The sequence below is a fragment of the Diabrotica virgifera genome, chromosome 5 (genome assembly GCF_917563875.1).
Source record: "Diabrotica virgifera virgifera chromosome 5, PGI_DIABVI_V3a".
NCBI classification, from domain to species: domain Eukaryota; kingdom Metazoa; phylum Arthropoda; class Insecta; order Coleoptera; family Chrysomelidae; genus Diabrotica; species Diabrotica virgifera.
Genome location: NC_065447.1, coordinates 190,456,518 through 190,478,979, shown reverse-complemented (window position 1 = coordinate 190,478,979; position 22,462 = coordinate 190,456,518).

Sequence of the window (22,462 nt, the reverse complement as noted above, 5' to 3'; positions counted from 1 at the left end):
GATTTTTAAATTAGTGATGTCATTTATAAAGATAAGGAACAGAAGAGGACCCAATACTGAACCTTGTGGTACTCCACATACAATGTTTTTGAGACTAGAGTCAGTATCATTTGCTCTAACTAGTTGTTTCCTATTATTCAAGTAGGATTGGAACCAATTTAAAGAAATACCTCTAATTCCATAGAAATTTAGTTTTGTAATCAAGATGTCGTGATTTACATAATCAAAATCTTTGGCATAGTCACAGAAAACAGTGGCAGTATAAAGATTATTGTTTAGTGCTTGGTAAACCTCATGTAGTACAGAAAACATGGCATCAGTGGTACAATTATTTGTTAAAAAGCCGAACTGATTTTGTGATAAAATGTTGTTATCACGATAAAGGACATAAGTCGAGTTTTAATGAGTCTCTCGATAATTTTGGAGATTACCGGTAGTAAGGCAATAGGTCTATAGTTACAGGCATCAGATTTTTCACCACCCTTATGAAGAGGAATAATAATGGCTGTCTTGAGGCACTCTGGAAATTTACCTTTTTCGAAGGAATCATTAATTAGAGAGACGAGGATTTCCAACACATTTTCTGTGAGATTAGAGAAAATTTTTATAGATAGTCCATCAGTACTACAAGATGATTTGCTTTTGATACTATTGATTGTTTGGATCAGTTCAGAGTTATCGACTGGTCTTAAAAATAATGAATTCGAGACCTTTCTTGAGTTAGGGAGATAGGAAATGGGATCTTGTTGCGGCAAAATAGTTGATGTTATATTTTTACTCACATTAACGAAGTAGTCGTTTAGAATTTCAGGATTTGGAAGGGAAAATGATTGAGCTGTGTGAGTTTTATTTCGAAGATCGTTTATTATAGACCAAGTTTCTTTTGCAACACTTTTAGAGCTTCCCAGACGATTTTGATAATAGGCTTTTTTAGCTCATCTGACAAGTTTTAGATATGTTGTCCTGTACTTCGTGATATATTCAGTGACAGAAACATTGGTAGTTTTCTCACTGATAATTTAATGTTGTAAAGAGTTTTCCCTTTATTGTTATATTTATTATAATCATTAATTTGTAATATAAAATTATCGTGTGCGTTTTTTATATTCATTTTCTCTCTACTATAATATGTTAAGTGGGAGTACTTTTCAGGTGTGCATGTAATTAATAGCTATTTTTATAACAAGGGAGGAAAGTGCTGCTTTTCCTCCCGAGAATGAAGTTTACTGCCCGGCGCGTAGCGGAGGGCAGTAAATATTCAAGGGAGGAAAAGGCACTTTACTCCCATGTTATACATGTATGGTTTTTCCACCTTCCTCAAATAACAAGTCATTTTATTTATTCATTTTTACTTAATTTATTTATGTAACTAACCAACAAAATTTATTAGAACTAAAACTAACAAGTAGGTACAATATAACTGTCAACTGTCAAATATAAGTCAAACTATTAATGTATTCATTGTTAAATCAAAATAACAATTTACTGTTTTTTACCATCCTACAAAATACAGGGTGTTTTATAAATAAACGTTAAAATGTATAGATACTTACGTAATAGAAAATATATTGTACAGGGCGTCAATAAGTTATATTTCATGAATGAAATACCATGACGTCACTTTTACTTTTCCTCCCTAGGGAGGAAAATATTTTTCCTCCCTAGGGAGAAAAAGTACAACTTTGCTCCCTACAATCAGGTCCGGAAAAGTATACTTTCGGTAGAGGTAGGTGGAAAAATAGTTTTCATGTTTAATAAGTTTGCAACAAACAGCTTGCAATAAAACTAATGTAGAAAAGATAACAAATTATTTACCATTTCGTATTAAGTATGATTATTTATTTTAAATTTCTGTTTTAATAACTGAATTTCAAGAAAGCTAATAACTATGTACAAACCTGAAGATGTCTAAAAGCTTGTTATTAAAATCCAAACTATAAATCCCTAGCTTTTTAAATATTCTCAATAACAATGTACAATACTTCTGTGTTGCTGATAATAACATCAAAACAATACACAATGAATTTATATTTTATTTATTGTACCAGGAAAGTATTCAACCCTACAGTGGCCAAAAAATAATCGGATATTATTAGGTTTCCTTTCCATATTACTCCACGTTGTGAGGCCGCTTCCGAATGACAAATTTTCTTATTCGGTTTTTTTTTGTGGATTCCTGTTAAAAAATGTCCCCTTAAACAAATCAGAAGGGGTCCGGGATGCAGAGCAAAACAATATTTTTATACAAATTCAAAATTACCTTTCAGCCCCGAAAATTGTATTTAAAAAAAAGGCCGCTTGTCATTTTTTTCAAAAGCTGATCGATGTCGAGTTATAAGCGATTTAAAATCTGAAAAATGTGAACATACTTATGCATTTTCGTGGTTTTAAAACTCATATGTAAATTATTAGTTTTCAGGTTGCCAAGTGCCTAAATTGAAGTTTATACATTCCATTTCAAGATTCTAACGAGTAATCGAGGCTTACTTCAATATAGACCGTTGTTTTTTAATTGCTAATTAGGCGAGTCCACTCAACTTTTAAGCCGCCGCACATCGCAATTTATGGTGCGTCTCTGTCGCACTTATTATACATACCACGTACCATACGTACTTATGCGAAAAATGCCCAACAAATACTTCACATTTATTAAAATTTTATGCTTTATTATTAACATATATTTTTTTGTTATTGTCCTAATTATTAAATACGCCAATAAAAACAAACGGTCGAAATTGAAATAAACCCCGATAACTCATCAGAATCTTGAAATTGAATGTTTAAATTTCAATTTAAGCATTTGACCACCGCAAAAATAATAATGTAGACATGAATTTTCAAGCTTCGAAAATGTTTATTTTCGCATTTTTCAGATTATATATCGCTTAAAACTTGAAATCTATCAAGTTTTGAGAAAAATGACTGCAAATTTGACCCAAAAATGCTAAAAACATATTTTCGGGAGCAAAAAAGGTGATGTTTTGGATTTCTTCTTCTTAACGTGCCCTATCAAGTCCCCTTGACGTTGGCGATTAACATGGCGAAACTGTCTCTGTCTCGAGCTATTCTAAATAGGTGTTCTGCTTTCTTTATTCCTGTCCACTCCCGGATATTCTTCAACCAAGAGGCCTGCTTTCTACCAATTCCTCTGCGTCCTTCGATTTTACCCATCATAATAAGTTGAAGAATATTATACCGGTCTCCCCTTACTACGTGTCCAAAATAGGCCATCTTTCTATATTTGATGTTATCAAGCAGCTCACGGGTAGCATTTGCTCTCTTAAGGACTGCCACATTTGTCAGCATAGCCGTCCATGGTATTTTTAGAATACGTCTGTGCAGCCACATTTCAAAGGCCTCCAAACGGTTAATGGTGGATATTTTTAATGTCCATGCTTCGACACCATACAAGAGGACTGACCAAATGTAGCATTTAATCATGCGCTTTCGAAGTTGAAGTTGCAAGGTATCATTACAGAAGAATGACCTCATTTTTAAAAATGTCGTGCGGGCTATCTCGATTCTACATTTTATCTCTTTATCTGGATCTAGTTGTTCAGTAATATGGCAACCAAGATATTTAAAACTGGGTACTCTTTGAATCATATGACCATCAACATATAACCGTGAATCTTGATGGGCCAAACGGCTAAATACCATGTACTTTGTTTTTGAACAGTTTATATTTAGGCCAAACTCTCTTCCCACTCTGTCAATGGCATTTAAAAGGTGTTGTAATCCATTCATATCATCACTTAAAATAACTGTATCGTCTGCATATCTGATTGTATTTATCAGAATTCCATTAACCTTCACACCCCATTCCAAATTATGCAGCGCTTCCTTAAATATTCTATCTGAATACAAATTGAACAACAGTGGGGACAGTATACAACCCTGTCTGACGCCTCTTTGTATTTTGCATATGCATTTTACATTACTTTGGATTTACATATTAAAAAACTGTTAAAAACAATGTCTGCCTAAAAATTTCGCACTGCGCCCTTCTGATTTGTTTACCGAATTAGAAAAACCAGACAGGTAGTGTTAACTCCGGACCCCGGAAGTGTCAGAGGTTTTCGAAACGGACCCTCAGGAAATATAATTGGTGACCCCAATTTTAGACTATAGGATTAGTATGTTTAGTTACATAAAATTTTTGTGAAAGATGTTCTCTAGTTACTAAGTGGTAAGTTAGTGTTTATATTTAGACCAGAGTAGAAAAATAAAAACGGGAAAAAAATCAATACAGGTATTTGAAGGTGCTAAATCGTAGGGAGGATATAGTTAATTAAAAATACATACAGAGGTACTCGTAGATCGACCTCATTTTTTTTAAAAAAAAATGCCAAAGTCAGAAAATATTGTTTTTTGCCTATAGCATTTTTAGTATCATATTTACAGCAAAAGTTGTCTTATGAAAGTTGTGTATCACAAAAAAACGATTAATTTGAACTTTTACAAGTTAAAATCCATCAAGAATTAACCTAGATAATTGCAAAAAACCATGTTTTTTGCACTATTTTGGAAATGTTAATAACTTTTACCAAATAGGTCGTAAGGAACTTATTACACCTTGATCATGAGGAAGGTAAGTGCCTTTATTTGTTTACAAAATCTCAAGAAGATCTGTTTGTTAGTTTACAAATTATGTTAAATGTTTATCCCAGACATCGAATGTTTAAACAATCATTGTTGCCCAAGGAGTGTTTTCAGAGCTTTTTGGCAAAGTGCAGTGACTACATAAAGAATGAAAGTACTAATAAAGTTAAAAAAAAATAATATATTTGTTTTTAAATGTTGTTAAACAAGTCGATAAAAAAATGGTAAATTTTTTCCTTATAAACAAATAGAATATCTTTGCCATTTTTTCTGATAAATAATTTTAATTGGTTGTGTCAAAAAGCTGGTAAAAAAATGCACATTAAAATTAAAAAAAAAGCTTTCTAGGACCAATAATAGCCAAGTTATACTTTTTTTTTTGAAAAATCACATCTCTATTGTTTATAAATATTAAGAGTTGAAATTTTCATAGAATGGTAATAAATATCTATATTTTATATGACAATTGATAAGTACGTAATATCTTCTATTTAAAACGAGTAATAACCCTTTAAAATCAAGTTACTCACGCTGACTGAGCTGGGACCGTGTGAAATGGAAGAATGTCTGAGTTCAGTTTCTCTAGTCGAGATTTTGCTATAGAAAGTTCAATTTGGAGCGCTTGAAAATTTTTATAATATCTCAGCTTCCAGAGAACGTAGAGCCTTCAATTTTTTTTTAAATTGGGTTAACTCGACGAAAGAATAACATCTAGCTAATTTTCATTGACCGGAAAAATCGGAAAATTCTGGAAAAGGGATTTTTTTATTCAACATTCATTTACAACGTTAACACTAATATATTTTGATAAATATTTTCATAAAATATTATAAATTTGTGAATAAATATTAAAATATAATTATAGTATGTATATATTTAGTTATATACAGGGTTGTTCATTTTATTCGCCTCAGTGTCTGTACGGAAAACGAATTGATTAAAAAAAATTCTTCATAGAAATATACAAAGCCATTAACACTACAATCTAAAAATAATATGAATTATACAGGGTGCTTCAAAAAAGAGTGGTATGTCAAAGATATATATTTTTATGGAACACCCTACGATGAAATTTTTGAATTGCTCTTAAACAATATGCTAGCTGCTAACTAGACTATACCTAAGTACAGGGTGTTTTAATTTATTTAAATTTTTAGAAAAATGGAAAATTTTAGAAAAAAATAAATGTTTCCGAATCTAAGAATCGGTGACAAATTTTTCCTTGAATCTTCATAATAGACTATTTAGCATATTTAAATAGATGTTTATTGTAACAAAATTTATAATTACTTAATCGTACATTTTTAGATTTAAAAACTAATTGGAAACAAAAACATTCTCGATCTTCGTTAATTCTACATAGTTTATGTACAGATTTATTAATTTCTTCAACATTATCCCTAATTTTTTTAAACAAATCTTCTTCAACTTCACTTTTGTCATCTATAATAACTGTCAAAAGGTTGTAGCATCTTTTTTCGTCAGTATCATCTTTGCAATTTATGTACAGCTCGGTACAATTAATTTATTTTAAGAAATTATGGATAATGTGGAAGAAATTGATGAACCTGTACAAAAACTGTGTAGAATTAACGAAGAGCAATAATTATAATCTATACATATTTTTTTTCAATTTGAGAACGTTTTTGTTTTCAATTAATTTTTAAATCTGAAATTGTACGATAAATACCTGTTTATTTTTTTTTCTAAAACATTACATTTTTTTTTTAAATTGAAATAAATCAAAACACCCTGTACTTAGGTATATTCTAGCTTATTGTTTAAGGTCAAATTCAAAAATTTCATCAGGTGTAGGGTGTTTCATAAAAAATATATCTTTGATATACCACTCTTTTTTGAAGCACCCTGTGTAATGTTGTTCTGAAGCTATTTCCTTGTGGCATTTTTATAATTACGTATTTTTTATGGGAAATAAGCCACAATTTTACTTATAAATAAATAAATAAATTCATTTTTTAGTAAAATTGTGGCTTATTTCCCATAAAAAACACCCTGTGTAATTCATATTATTTTTAAATTGTAGTGTTAATGGCCCTGTATATTTCTATGAAGAATTTTTTTAAATCAATTCGTTTTCCGTACAGACACCGATGCGAATAAAATGAACAACCCTGTATACATACTATAATTATATTTTAATATTTATTCACAAATTTATAACATTTTATGAAAATATTTATCAAAACATATTAGTGTTAACGTTGTAAATGAATGTTGAATAAAAAATCCATTTTCCAGAATTTTCCGATTTTTTCGGCCAATGAAAATTAGCTAGTTGTTATTCTTTCGTCGAGCTCCCAAAAAAAAAATTTAAGGCTCTACGTTCTCTGGAAGCTGAGATATTGTAAAATTTTTCAAGCGCTCCAATTTGAACTTTCAATACCAAAATCTCGACGCGCGAAACCGGACTCAGAGATCCTTCCCCCATCACACGGTCCCAGTTAAGTCAGCTCGAGTACCTTCATTTTAAAGGGTTATTACTCATTTTAAATAGAAGATATACTGTAGTTATTAATTGCAATGTAAAATGTGATTTTATTATGATTTTTTGCAAATTTCGACTCTTAATATTTATAAACAATACAGATAAGATTTTTCAAAAAAAAAGTCTACCTTGGGTATTATTGGTCATAGAAAGTTTATTTTTAGTTTTTAATGTGTGTTTTTTTACCACTTTTCTGATACAACTAATTATAATTATTTGTCGTGAAAAACAACAAAGTTATTCTAATTGTTTATCAGGAAAAAACTCACTATTTATTAAACGACTTGTTTAAGAACATTTAAATAATAAATGTATCGTTTTTTTTTTAATTTCTTAGTAGTTTGAGTCTTTAAAAACTCATTTCACTTTGCTAAAAAGCTCTGAAAATACTCCTTGGGCAACAATAGATGTTTAAACATTCAATGTTTTGGATAAACAATTAACGTAACTCGTAAACTAACAAAACGATCTTCTTGATACTTTGCACTCTAATAAAGGCACATAATAACCTCATAATTAAGGTGCAATATGTTCCTTAGGGCATATTTAGTAAAAGTTATTAACATTTACAAAATAGTGCAAAAAATGTGGTTTTTTGCAATTATCTCGGTTAATTATTTATCAATTTTAACTAATAAAAATTAAACTTAATCGTTTTTTTATGATACACAACTTTCATAATACAACTTTTGCTGTAAACATGATACAAAAAATGCTACAGACAAAAAACAATATTTTCTGACTTTAGCCTTTGTTTATAAAAAACTGAGGTTGATTTGCGAGTACCTCTGTATGTATTTTGAATTAACTATGTCCCCCCTACGATTTAGCACCTTCAAATACCTGTATTGATTTTTACCCTGAAATCGCTCATTTTTATTTATCTGCCCTGGCGTAATTAGGTACATACTTAAATTGGTATCTACGAAATTCTAAAAATACAAATCATTTTATTTACTTATACAGGTATGTACTTATAAATTTGCCTATCAAGATCATCTAGTTTAAAACGTTTTAACCACTTCAGTTTAATTCCCTTCACCTAAATTATTGTTGTCGAAGTTGTTTTGTAAGTTTATTGGAATACATACAAATATATAGGATGGAATGCACTTATGGAATAAAATTATTTCTGACCTTGTTTTAAAAAATTATAAAAACGCAAAGACCCGTCGACTTTTGTATATAAATGAGCATTTTAAACATAAATCTAAATGTACAGGGTGATTCACTCAAGCCTGGCGTAGTCCATAAGCTTTATTTTTAATGGAGCACCCTATATATTTTTATATCTTTAAAAGCTGCTTAAAAACCTGATTTCAACGAACTATATCATGTAGGTTGTATTATGAATAATACAGGGTAAAATTTTGATATTACATATAAAGTATGGAAACCACTTCTGGAATAAAATGCTAGGATAAGTCAACTTTTAATTCCCAATTCACGCTTTATAAACATAAATTTAAGTATACAGGGTGATTCACGCAAGTCTAGTATAGTTCATGATCCTTAGTTTTAATGAAACACCCTGTAGGTTTTTACGTTCTTAGAAGCTATTTAACAACCTCATCTCAAACAAGCTGAAAATGCGAGCATTATCATAACGAAAACTTTGTTTATATACCTATTTAAATTCATAATATAGAAAATTGCTATTACGAAAAACTGTTTAGAATTAAAAATTATGTTTTAATGTGCAAGTACATCAATAATTTAAATGTTGTGAACTATAAAGATACTTTACTCGAAATTCATATTTTTTTACATACCTCGTATAAAATTAATAAAATTTGATTCATGATGGTTGTTGCATCATAAATCTTAGACCAAGAAGAGATTTTTATGAAGAATAACTTTTCTTCGTCAAATTAAAAATACAAGAGTTATAAATGAAAATGATGTTGGTATCCATAATTTGAGAAAATTCGTCAAATATTTTTTTCCATTAGAAGGATGTAATTTCATATATCAGAACATACTTTTTTACTCCAAACCACATTTTAAATAACAATTTTTCAATATAGTAAAATAAATAATACATACATGATAAAGATACTTTTTACTGATGAACTTTACTTGGATCTACAGACCTAGCGAGTCTCGTAAATTCCGCGGCTTTGCGCCACGCTTCACGCAACCGTATTTGCGTACTTGTGTTTTGAGTTGTGTGCGCTTGTCGCTGGTCGAGTGGAGTTTAGATAATTTACAAAATTTAAATATAATGGTTTCTACTGATTCATTATTATTATAGTATAATATGTATTATTGCTTTCAAAATATACTCAAATTGTATTTTTATACATTTATTACACATATTATTTTATATAATAATTAAATTCACTATAAAATGTCATTTATATTTTATTAATAGCTAAATAATTTAAAATTTAGTTTGACATTCACGAAGTGTCAAACTCAAATGTAAATAATAACATTTGCTTTGCTTAACAAATTCAGATTAAAAAAGTAACCTACTTCCTAATCAAAGATTTCAGCTGACGTTTAGTGCCTGGTAGGAGATAACCGGATTGTGACGTCACATTTTAGATTTTGAGGTCGATTATCTCGAAGACTGTTAGAGATATCGAAATGCCGTTTTCAGATTTGGATTCAGAAGACAAAACTACATAAGAATCCATCGATACATCTGCGAATAATGCTGATAAACGAAAAGATTTCGTTGAAAAGTGTACATATTATGTAGGGTCTATTATGAATAATACCTACGGTGAAACTTTTAAATTATGTACGTATAAAATTTCCGTCAAGATATTAAATACATAAAATTCTGAAATTAATAATTCGACACCCCCATCGAACAACGTTGTAACTCATTTTTAGCGATTTACAGGAGAGGCAAAAAACGAAAAATTTAATTTTTAAAAATTTGTAGCGAAATGGTTAAACTCTTTTACACTGATGCGATATCATCTTTATAACATAATAAGGGATTATTGTGAGATGTATGTTCTGTAATTTTATTACCTATTGAAAATCTTGAGTTTGATTGAGATACAACCTTAAGAATAAAGATGATTCTTGTAGAAAAAGGTTGTAACTTGCCTAACAGCCATTTTACACTCTCCGTGTTAATTATTTTCAAGTTTTACTATTAAAAGTTTGTATGTTTTGAGTCATCGGCAATATAGATAGGAGAAAATTAGTTTTTATGGTATATTTAAACAAAATATTAACTCATAGTTTTTACAACTTTAATTGGAAATTATAAATTTTACAATAACAATAATATTCTATCACTATGAAGAAAACATGTTATAAAATATCTCAAACTTTTCGCATTTCTATTGTGTATCTGTAAATATTTAATTTTAGACCATTTTGCTTTATTACTTTACTCTTTTACTATTAACATCTACTTCAAAATTAACATGTGTGTCCTTAAATAGGTTAAAATTTAGAATTTGTTTCTGGTTTATTTCAGATACGGATTAAGGCTTGCCTGATGCTTTGGCACATCGTATCATGGTTATCCATTGGTCTGGAGCATATACGACTTGTTTTTTCCGTTCTTCTATAAGGGAATGCATTGAATCACTCTCGATTTGGAATGTGCTATTTCAAAAAATACAATAAATATTAAACTTTTTTTACTACGTGGAAGTATGTAGCAAAAACTATTCTATATTGATTTTGTCCACCGCAACTATCAAAAATGAAAAAATGTCCGTAAATCCTTTTTTATTTACATTTCAATAAATTGACTTATGAGATGCAGCATATATGTTTGGTTACTTTATAAATTAAACATACGTGCAACAAAGTTGTAACTCATTTAAAAACCTTGTTAATCGTCAAGTATAAGAAAGTAAATATTTAACATAGGGAGTATCCAGTGTTACTGCCTTTTTCACGCTAAAATGCCTTAAAATGGCACACGTAATTTAAAATACAACTTCTTATTAGCCAAACTATTGAGAATTTAACTATGTCGTTTATATTGATGTGTGCGCAATTTTTGCTGAATTCGCCTATGTTGAAATCTGAAAAAAGACGTAACTTGAGTTACAACCTTGTTCGATGGGGGTGTCGAACTTAGCGCATTTTAAATATGGGCAGGTATTATTTTTTAAATCAGTTACATAACGACACCAATTCTTTAAACGAAATATCCATATATTGGGATTTTGTATTTAATATCTCGACGAAATTTATAAATAATTTCACAATTTCACCTTGTATATTTATAATAGACAAATTGACCCTACGACATGCTAGTTTGTTAAAATTAGCTCTGAATGAGCTTTGAAGTAGCTCTTAAAAACATAAAAATGTAAAGGGTGTTTAATTAAAAATAAAGATGATGCATTATGCTAGAGTCACGTGAACCCCCTGTACGTTTAAATTTATGTTTAGAAAGCGCACATTTAAATGTAAAAGTTGACGTTTACCAGCATTTTTTATTATTTTCTAAAATAATAACACACACAACTTTCTTCCAAGTGGTTTTCACAGTGTATAATATCAAAATTTCGCCCTGTAATATTAATAATAGATCCTACATGGTATAGTTCGTTGAGATCAGATTGTTAGGGACCTTTTAAAAATATAAAAATATACAGGGTGTTCCATTAAAATACTTGCGTGAATCACCTTGTAAATTTAAATTTATATTTAAAAAGCGCACATTTATCGATGAAAATAGACGGGTCTCAGCGTTTTTCATATTTTTTTAAAACAAGAACAGAAATAATTTTATTCCATAAGTGCCTTCCACACTGTATATTTATTGCTATTGCCATTAGTTGTCACTTTTTAGAACTTAAAGTACTTGTAGATAAGAATTGTAAACTTAAAACTGGAATTTATATATTTTCAGCCAGCCTTTTCATTATCACTTAATAATTGAACAATGGATATGAATAGTGTTGTTAATCAGTTATTAAACTTTAGTTTTTATTTTTAATTGAAAATATTACAAATTTTAAAGCTGCCTGCGTTATCTGTCCAACATGTGTAAAGACCATGTTGTATATACACTCCACCTTATAAATTCCCAAGAACTTTTGAAATAAAATATCGTGTGGCATACGGTAACCACAAAGAGCCACTTTAAGATGTAAACAATGCCATCAATGACAGGAAAGAGTTATAAATTTATTTTACGAAGCATTCACAAAGAGACGATGACAGCAGATCCGAATGGCTAAATTTATGGTTGGTAAAATTAAGATGAGGGAATCTGTGAGAACTTAAGGGTTAGATATTATGCTAATTTGACTTAAGAAACTACTAGAAACAGGTAAACATCAAATTTTATGCACTTTGTGAGTGTTTAGATAAGTCTCAGATGTATTTTTGATGGTTTTGAAGATGTATTTACTGACGTTTACAAATAGACCTACAGAAATCTTGATGAAATTTGGGTTTTTGTATTTTTGTGGAATATAGGTAAAGATGTAATCAGTTGACAGGAGAAGACTATGTGGTACATAATTTTTTCCAAAGGAATTCCAGATCATGCGTTTTTTTACATAGCTATAAATTTTTCATTTTATTAAATATTTTCTGTTTTGGTTTCTTAATTTGGCATTTTTTTAGAACAAAATTTACCAGCAAAGTTCTTTGGAGTACAAGTATATATTATGTCAGTTTAACAGGACTTGATTGGAAATGCAAGTACATATTGCTAATACTATTATAATCAGTATTTTGGATGATGTAGTGCTATTTTGGAAGAAATAATGAAAGCGCCTTAGAACAAAAACTGGAACAGTGGGGACAAACGGAGAACAGTGGAGACAAAAAGTGGACGAAAGCGCGTGGTGTGTTGTGAAACAGAAAATTTTCAATGAAGTTGAAGGGAAAATTCTATAAAAGAGACATATGGCTATGATGTACAGAACTGAATGTTGAGCCACTAAAAAGAAAGAGGAAGTGATAATGCTCAGATGGACGAGTGGAGTGACAAAAAAGGATACAATTAAAAATGAACATAATAGAAGAAGTCTAGAGGTAACACCCATCAATGCCAACATGAGAGAGCAGATTTAATCACCCAATACGAAGAATTGCTGAACTGCAGTGGTTCCTGTATGGAATATGACAGGGAGAGGTATACCAAAGAAGACCTGGGGGGACGATTAGGCAGGACATGTCGATTACTATTGATGTTTCCTAAGATTGAAACTGATGGAGAAATGCAATTAGGAAAGCCGACACTTCATAGCGATAATGGCAAAGAGCCATTTTTGCAATGGAAATTTGGAACTTAACTAACGTTTGACTTTACCGATAAACATAAATCATGAGTTTTTTTTGTTCTCTTGGTCACCAGAGCCTATTTTACTTCAAATCAGGCCCGAGGCACTACACAATTTTCGAGCCTCTAGATATAATTTAATAATAGTAATAATAACTTTTTTAAATGTGTTAATTATTTAATAGAAATATAGTTGCACAAGAAAATAAAATTTTTATATTTAAACAATTAAGCATTGTTTAACCCGCGAGCAGTCGCGCCGTTAGAAAAAATCTAACATTTTATCATTTTTCGTGATAACTTGATAAGGAATTTTGCAACATAACTTTCCACTCGTAAGTGCCTCGAGGAAGAGTGTAGTAATGTGTATGTTAATTTTTTTTCCTTTTTTTTTCTTTTTTTTTTTCTTTTTTTTTTCTTCTTCTTTTTTTGGAATTTATGGCTTTGGTGAGAAAAAATTAGCTTTATTAATTGTTAGAAATAATATTTCTAACATTACAAGTAAATAAAAATACTGTAACATAAAGATTTGTTGTAAATTCGCGTCTAAATTCACAACTAGACAAAATCTAACGCGCGACCGATTACGTGACAGAATAGAGCGCAACTGTTCCCGGGTTAAGGGGGAGGCGCAAACTTTCGGCTTCAATGCTATTTAAATGCATTCGTTTTTTCGAAGCCTGAGAAAACTAATAAGTATTTTTGAAAAATTTAAACGCAGAATGAAAGATTACGTTACTGCCGAGGGCCGAAAGTCCCTGAAATCTTCGATAATGTTTATTTTAATAAGTTACAGGGGTGAAAAAAAGAGAAAATTGAGTGTGATTTTAATTTTAAATACATATCTTATTCAAAAGAAACTTTTTATTTATTCTAAGGGACATTCGGCCCTCGATAATAATGTAATCTTTCATTCTGCGACTAATTGTTTTTAAATATTTATTAGTTTTTTAAGAACTCGAAAAAATGAATGCATTTAAAGAGCATTGAAGCCGAAAGTTTGCGCCTATCCACTTAATTATAACTCTTATGGTTATCATGTATAATTGCCTCTTCGTAAAATGAAGTAATTTTGAAATTTTGTTTTGTTGTTTTCTTAGACCATAAAAACTGATAGACACGCCTTGTACCGAACCATTGAAGCAAAGAACTTCCGCGAAAGTGACGTCACAATACGGCAAGAACTCGTTTGGATTCTTAGCAAAGCACTAATAAAATTACCAAATTTTATATTAATAATTTTAGTATAACTTTTGTAATATAAGTAGTTTTGTAGTATAACTTAATATTTTGTAAAACATATGGAAGAAAAATCATTTAGCAAAGTAATTAATAAATATTTTTGACTTAAAGTAATTTTGTAAAAATAAATGTTTTATTTGAAATTATATCGTTGGTATATCTCTTCTTGTTTGATAATCAAAAATAAATTTATAGGAGAGTAATTTTCTTTTGGGTGTTAGTTTCACGTTAGGTGAAAAAATATGTAGGAAATCTATTAATTAATGACCACAAAACAAAATAGCTTTTGTTAACTTACTTCTAACTCTTATTACATTATTTAGTTTTTCACCTTCGTGGTACAATCTGATGTATCAATAATGCGAACAAATTATCTTTATTCGATTAAACAAATGGTTGGCTTTCAACATCATGATCAAGCATGTTCTTTGTATTCGCTAAACACAGAACCATACACGTTTTAGATCAATGTTGTCAATAATTTAGAATCGTTCAATTTTTTTGAATTGTACCTACATAATTCTAATTTCGCTTTCAGCAATTTTGCAAATATGAATGACGTCTTTAGAAGGTTGAATTAAAAATTTTTTTGATATGCTATAATTTTTGTGTCTTATGAATGGATATTGTAAATTATCACATTCAATTTCACACAAATATATGTCATAATGTAATGTTTTCTTAACTTTCTTAACTACAAACCCAGCAATATAATAGTCAACAACATCACAGACATAAGATGACTCTCTTTTTGTAAAACTTAAATTATTTACAGTAAAATCATGGTTACTATTTATTATTTCCCTATTATTTTCATCAGTTCTAGAGTTGTCAATGAGTTGATGATCAACAGTTTTCATTTTCGCAGTATTTGTTGTGCTCATTGCTAAAATTGTGGAAGGTGCCTGTTCTGTACAATTAGCCTGGGTAGATCCTGTAACACTTGTGTCCATTAAGAGTCTTTTATATGCATCTTCAAATTGTTTTGCCGTTGGGTTGTTGTTGTAACCTCCATGACTCCTATAATAGAACTAAAGAAAACTTGTAAGTGATACTGAGAAAGTTTATAGCCTGAAAGATACTTCAGACCTCCATCCATATGATCCTTCACGTAATTTTTCCAAATTCGCATTAGTGACTTTAAATTATTAACCCGCGAGTAGTCGCGCGGTGAGATAGAATCTCAATTTTTACCCTTTTTCGCGATAACTCGATGAAAAATTTTGTAATTTTGAAAAAATTTCGTAAGTGCCTCGAGAAAGGGTGTAGTAATTCGTAGGAATTTTTTTTTATTTTTTTTTTCTTCTTCTTCTTCTTTTTGTGGAATTTATGGCTTTGGGGAGAGCCAATTAGCTTTAACCCGCGAGTAGTCGCGTTGTTAAATAGACTCTCACATTTCACCCTTTTTCGTTATACAGTAAAACCTGTCAGTAACGGCCACTAAAAATGAAAGAACTATTGGCCGATATAGAAAGGTGGCCGCTATTGCCAGCTTTTGTGTCTACATATAATTCGTTTGGGAAATTTTTAAACTGGCCGTTAGGACAGGTGGCCGATGTTGGCAGGTGGCCGTTATTACAGGTTTTACTGTACAGTAAAATTCGTCAGTAACGGCCACTAAAAATGAAAGAACTATTGGCCGATATAGAAAGGTGGACGTGGTTTGGGAAATTTTTAAACTGGCCGTTAGGACAGGTGGCCGATGTTGGCAGGTGGCCGCTAACACAGGTTTTTTTAATAAAATTGTTACAAATATATATTTTCAATATAAAAAGTAGATAAAAATAGTACAAAATAAAAATTTGTTTTAAATTCGTATTTTGAGATAGAATCTCACACGTGACTATCGACGTTACAGAAGTGAGCGCGACTACTCCCGGGTTAATGATCATACCAATAAAACCCGTTTATTCTTGGCTTAGATGCAGTGGTTCACCATTGTTGGAATATTTGAGTGAATTAAGATACTTTATAAATTCTTAAATTTTTTGAAAAATCGCTTGTTTATTATGCTGCTGTAAACTGGATTTTAGGTGTTTTCCCCTATTTTTTTTGTCGCTGCGTACAATTAAATGTTCTACAAGATAACACCATAATTAAAAAATTAGTGTATTGGAAAAGTTTTAAATTGGAACACTTTAAAAAGTTTACAACGCCTATAAACACTTCTAATCTCTAACGTTTTCTGCCGTAAACTGACGTCACGCACAGCTGTGTGAATCGTTTTATGTTGGCTTCACTCTTCGAGACGAGAGAATAGCATTACGGCGTGTCTATCAGTTTTTATGGTCTAAGGTTGTTTTAATAAACATGTTTTGGTGATCTTTCCGGGCCCCATTCAAATCCGGGCCCGAGGCAGGTGCCTCACGGGCCTAGTTATAAATTAGGCCCTGGTGGTCACTAGATCAAATCAAAATCAAATCAAAATTAAGATTTCAACATAGCGGCCTCCCCAAAAAGTATGTCGCATAATATGTCAAAACATAGCTAAATTTATCTTGCAAAGAGCATGTATAGTGAACAATGAAACACTAAAAGGAGCAAAAGGTTGTGCAATTCAATTAAATGCAGGCTTTTCATCAACGGAATTTTATTGAGACTTCTCATTTAATAAAGACATTTGGCCACATGGTGGAAACATTAAACGGTCTACAGAATCCTCATACTCTGAAGCAACGACTTCATGTGAAGAAAATATGAATCAGGAGCACATCAGAAGCCCGGTTAGCTTGAAAAATCCAATTACCATTCCAAACAATAACAAAAATGAAGTTGAAAAGACAAATATACTTCCATACAAGCAGGCCATTACAATTTGCAAATCTAAAGATTCTTTCCGTTCCCATATTAATTTTATTAAGAAAGATACTTTGGAACCATCCACAAATTTGGATCCTTTAACACCACCAAGAGCTAGACTAACCAATAACTCAAATAGTCGATATCTTCTTGCAAGTTTAAGGGAACCGGATATCTTAAAAGCGATTAAACTACATCTTGCTTTTCTGCACGACCAGCCTACTTCAGTATTTTATGATGGATATATAACACCAGCGTTAAACTATTTTTGGCTTCCGAAGGAATACCCACTAAGACTTCAGTCTTAATAGGTACTCCTTGGAACTACGAAAAATTATTCTAGAATTTAACGATGCCTATGGAATTGGTCCAGCTAAAGTGGAAGCTGAGCTTGCCGCTTTTAGGTCCTTTCTCACTGCGGAAAGACTTATACACCTACAAAAGTCAAAGAATGTCACCGAAATTATTATTCCACTGGCTCTCCAAAGCGAAAATTTTTAAGCAGCACGACGTGTTCTGAGGGACTATAAACCTCAAATCATTTTAGTGATGACAAATTTGGCATGGTTCTGATTAATATTCGTTTTATAAGAAATCAAACGGATGAATTATTTTTCTTTCTAGAGGAATTAGGATTTCCCCCGATTGTTGCGGTTACAGAGCACTGGCTTGAAGTCAACGATGGAAACCAAGATCGTCGTCATGCTAACCAATTATATTGAAAGTTTGTTTTTGACAACCTTGTCAAATAATTAATTTGTATATGTATTATCATATTAATTCAATTAATTGATTAAGATTTGTTAATTTTTTAAACGCTCGTAGAAAAAATATTGTTCCTAATTCTTGCGGAAAGTCTCTTTTCTGCACTCGAATGCTTGCCGAACTCCACTTCGCGTCGTTCGGCAAACTGCAATCGCGTGCGGGAAAGTATGACTTTCCGCACTTGTTAGGAAAATAACTATTTTTTACTGTATCTAAGCTTTGTCCATAAAATTGTAAAAATTTTCAGTGACAATAAAGCATATTTCTATTCTATTTTATTCTATTGTAATGTCTTCTTGTCGCGCTATAAAACAGACCTACCAACAAAAAATACACACATAACGAGACCTACACCCGCAAAGTGATGGACAAACCTTTCTCGATGGAGTCAATTACGGAAAGAAAAAAAAGTAAACGGTTGAAAACCACTAGTAGCAAATCGATTTTGTTTGAAGTGGCAAGTAAATCACTGGTTTGAAGAAATAGACGCCGGCTACCTACAGCCAGGCGTGAACAATCAGGCACCGATGAGAGATCAATATAATAATTGAAACAAGTGCATAAAAAAGAATCGACAAAAGATTGAAAAAAGTGTTTCTTGTTGACCGAAGCATGGTAGATGAGATCGCGTGTTGCTTGTGGGTTCTCAAAGAAACACAAAAAGAAGTTTCACGGGAATATATAAAACAAAATAATTATGGAAAAAAATAAATATTTACGCACAGTATTTTTGGTAATAATTAGTAGAAAACTAATTGATAAAGTAATAATCTACAAGAATAAAAAAACGCTAAACGCCGTAAAAATGAGTGCCAGAAAAAAGAATGAATTTCTTGTAAAAACTGGCTGTTGCCTACAACCATCATAGGCAAAGTGAAATTGTTTTTTGATTGGAATATAACACAATCTGAATAACAACAATTTGGCGGTTGTATACGCCTTATTGACACATTATTTTTCTCAATATCTTTTGACACCGATTTTCGGAGTGGAAATCTAAACGGTAAGTATTTTAACACATTTTAACTCAAAATCTAGGACTGATCCAACTGAAATGTTGCATATATTTTCTTTAGACATTTCTTCAGGTAACGCTGTCGAGATATTTTTTGTTTTATGTTTATTTTTGGTTTAACAATTATAAATATGTTGTTATAAATATAAATATGTTATAAATACGTTGGGAGCGCCAACGTATCCACTTTGTGGAAGCAGTTTGTTGCAGGAGCGCGGAGAGCCAGCATAGTGGATACGTGCCTTTAAGCTGTTCTCTTTTCTTTTTAACGTGAGCCGACCACCATAACCTAGTAGGCCTGGATCCCGAGTACCAAAAAAAAGTTTATTAATAGCAAGCTGAAAATTTGTTAATAGCTTAACCGTGTCTAGTCGGACAAACTTCAATGTACGGGAACACTGGAACAGGGGAAGTTTTAATTGTGGAACACATTACAAGTTTCGAACGTCCGACTACGGAAACGTCCCATGTATTTTGTCGGACAGAACTTCCAGCTGATTTGTTACCCTTTCACTTAACTTTCATGCAAAAATCAGACTGCTATTATTTACCACCAACATAATTTCTGTCATTTCACATGTTCTACCTGTCGGACTTTTTTTCATATATTAGGTATATAAAAGATTTTTCAATATTATTAATGTTGCTATTAGGATTGAAAACTTTACCTTTCAATGGCCAGATGACGCTAGTCACCTAATCCATACACGTCAGTTGCAATGTGGAGATAAACTTTCATGGTTGGTCACTTCGAGTATGGAGCAGCAAGCCTACGTTCTCTCCGATGAGACTCCAACAAGAGTCGAAAATCGTCGATTCAGAGTGCTGGACTGCGCTCCCTATTCTACGTGAAAAATAAGATTGTTTTGCCTTCGCATTGCAACTGAATAAAAATTTTTATTCAACAAACAATCTTATCTTTATCTTTAAGCATCTGTTTATCATCCACCGCTTAGCGGGGATGGCGCCCCAAAGTTGACAAGTTTTTAAAAAAGAAGTTTTAAAAAAATATATATTTTTCCCTAACTGTAACGGAAATTAAGAAGAAATACTGCGGCAATTATTCACAAATAATTGATTGATTTTTTGGTATAGGTTTTGCTTAAGGGTAATTGCCCTTTTTTTAATTACAGGGTGTTACATTTTAAAAAACCACTTTTTATACCATCTGAACCGTTTATGCTAGAGTAAAAAGACTTTGAACGATTACCCACGTACTGGTGCTATTTACAAATTTGTATAATGTACCCCCATTTTTTCCTGGAACCACTCCAAAAAAAAAAAAGAATCCTTCACACACAGTGCCCTCTATTAATATGCTTCATGTATCATTTTGTGCACTTTATTATTACCCATGCATAGACACCAAAAGCGTTTTACTAGTGCAACCCCTGTAGCAAAAAAAAAATAAATAAAATGAGGGGTTGAAAATTTTTTTTTGTTTTTTGCTTTTTGATCCATATGGGCATATGCTTCATCAATAGTGCTTTTCAAAAATATATATGGTTATTGCAATATACCTGCGGAAACCCTATCCTTGAAAATGTACTGCAGAAACTACCCCTCTCCCTTGGCGAGCATGTTTTTACGATTTTCACATTACCTATGCATTCTTTTTAAACAAAACTTATAAAAAGTTAAAGACCACTACTTACTCTAAAAATTAGATCCTATTAATTTTTTTCGTATAAGCAACCGTTACGGCACGGTGGCGCCGTAAACCTCATATATGCTTTGGCGGGCTCCAGATTTTGTTTTTTTTTCATCATCTATTCGTTTTATTGATAAAGTACTTATGTAAAATAAAACAACACAGTGTAACCTACAAATTATGACTTATGCACATTTTACAATCTTTGCGCCCCAAAGACACAGTGGTGGCCCAAAATCAATTTTTGCATATTTTCGCCACCTACACGCATTTTATTGCATTAATGCTACCTTAATAGCACAATATTTACCCTTAGGTGGTCGCTAAGCAGTGGCGGATCGAGGGAGGGGTAATGGGGTGATCACCTCCGCCCCCATCTCAAACCAATTGATATTATACATATTCAAAGATTATAAAAGTATTCAGTTATTTCTATAGAAATTTAGCCAATTGGCACCCCTCTTAACGATGCTGGATCCGCCACATTCTTATAAAAAATATATTAATATAATATATGTATTTCTATAAAAATAAATGAATATTTTTATAATCTTTAAATATAATATCACTTGGTGATCGCCCCCATCTACCCTCCCTGGATCCGCCACTGCTTAGTGGCCACTTAGGGGTGAATATTGTGCTATTAAGGTAGCATTAATGCAATAAAATGCGTGTAGGTGGCGAAAATATGCAAAAATTGATTTTGGGCCACCACTGTGGCTTTGGGGAGCAAAGAATGTAAAATGTGCATAGGTCATAATTTGTAGGTTACACTGTGTTGTTTTATTTTACATATGTACTTTATCAATAAAACGAACAGATGACGAAAAAAAAAAAAACTGGAGCCCGCCAAAGCATATATGAGGTTTACGGCGCCACTGTGCCGTAACGGTTGCTTATACGAAAAAATTAATAGGACCTAATTTTTAGAGTAAATAGTGGTCTTTAACCTTGTATAAGTTTTGTTTAAATAGAATGCATAGGTAATGAGAAAATCGTAAAAACATCCTCTCCAAGGGATAGGGGTAGTTTCTGCAGTATATTTTCATGGATAGGGGTGGTTTCCGCAGAGATGTTGCAATAACCATATATATTTTTGAAAAGCACTATTGATGAAGCATATGCCCATATGGATCAAAAAGCAAAAAACAAAAAAAAATTTCAACCCCCCATTTTATTTTTTTTTTGCTACAGGGGTTGCACTAGGAAATTGACTTTGGTGTCCATGCATGGGTAATAATAAGGTGCACAAAATGATATATGAATCATATTAATAAAGGGCATTGTGTGTGAAGGATTCCAAGAAAATCACTTTATTTATTAATTCTTCTTTTTTTGGGGTGGTTCCGGGGAAAAAGGGGGGTGCATTATACAAATTTGTAAATAGTAACAGTACATGGGTAATCGCTGAAAGTCTTTCCACTCTAGCATAAACAGTTCAGATGGTATAAAAAGGGGTTTTTTAAAATGTAACACCCTGTAATTAAAAATAGGGCAATTACCCTTAAGTGAAACCTATACCAAAAAATCAGTCGCTTATTTGTGAATAATTGTCGCAGGATTTTTTCTAAATTTCCGTTATAGTTAGGGAAAAATATATATTTTTTTAAAACATCTTTTTTAAAAACTTGTCAGATTTGGGGCGCCATCCCCGCTAAA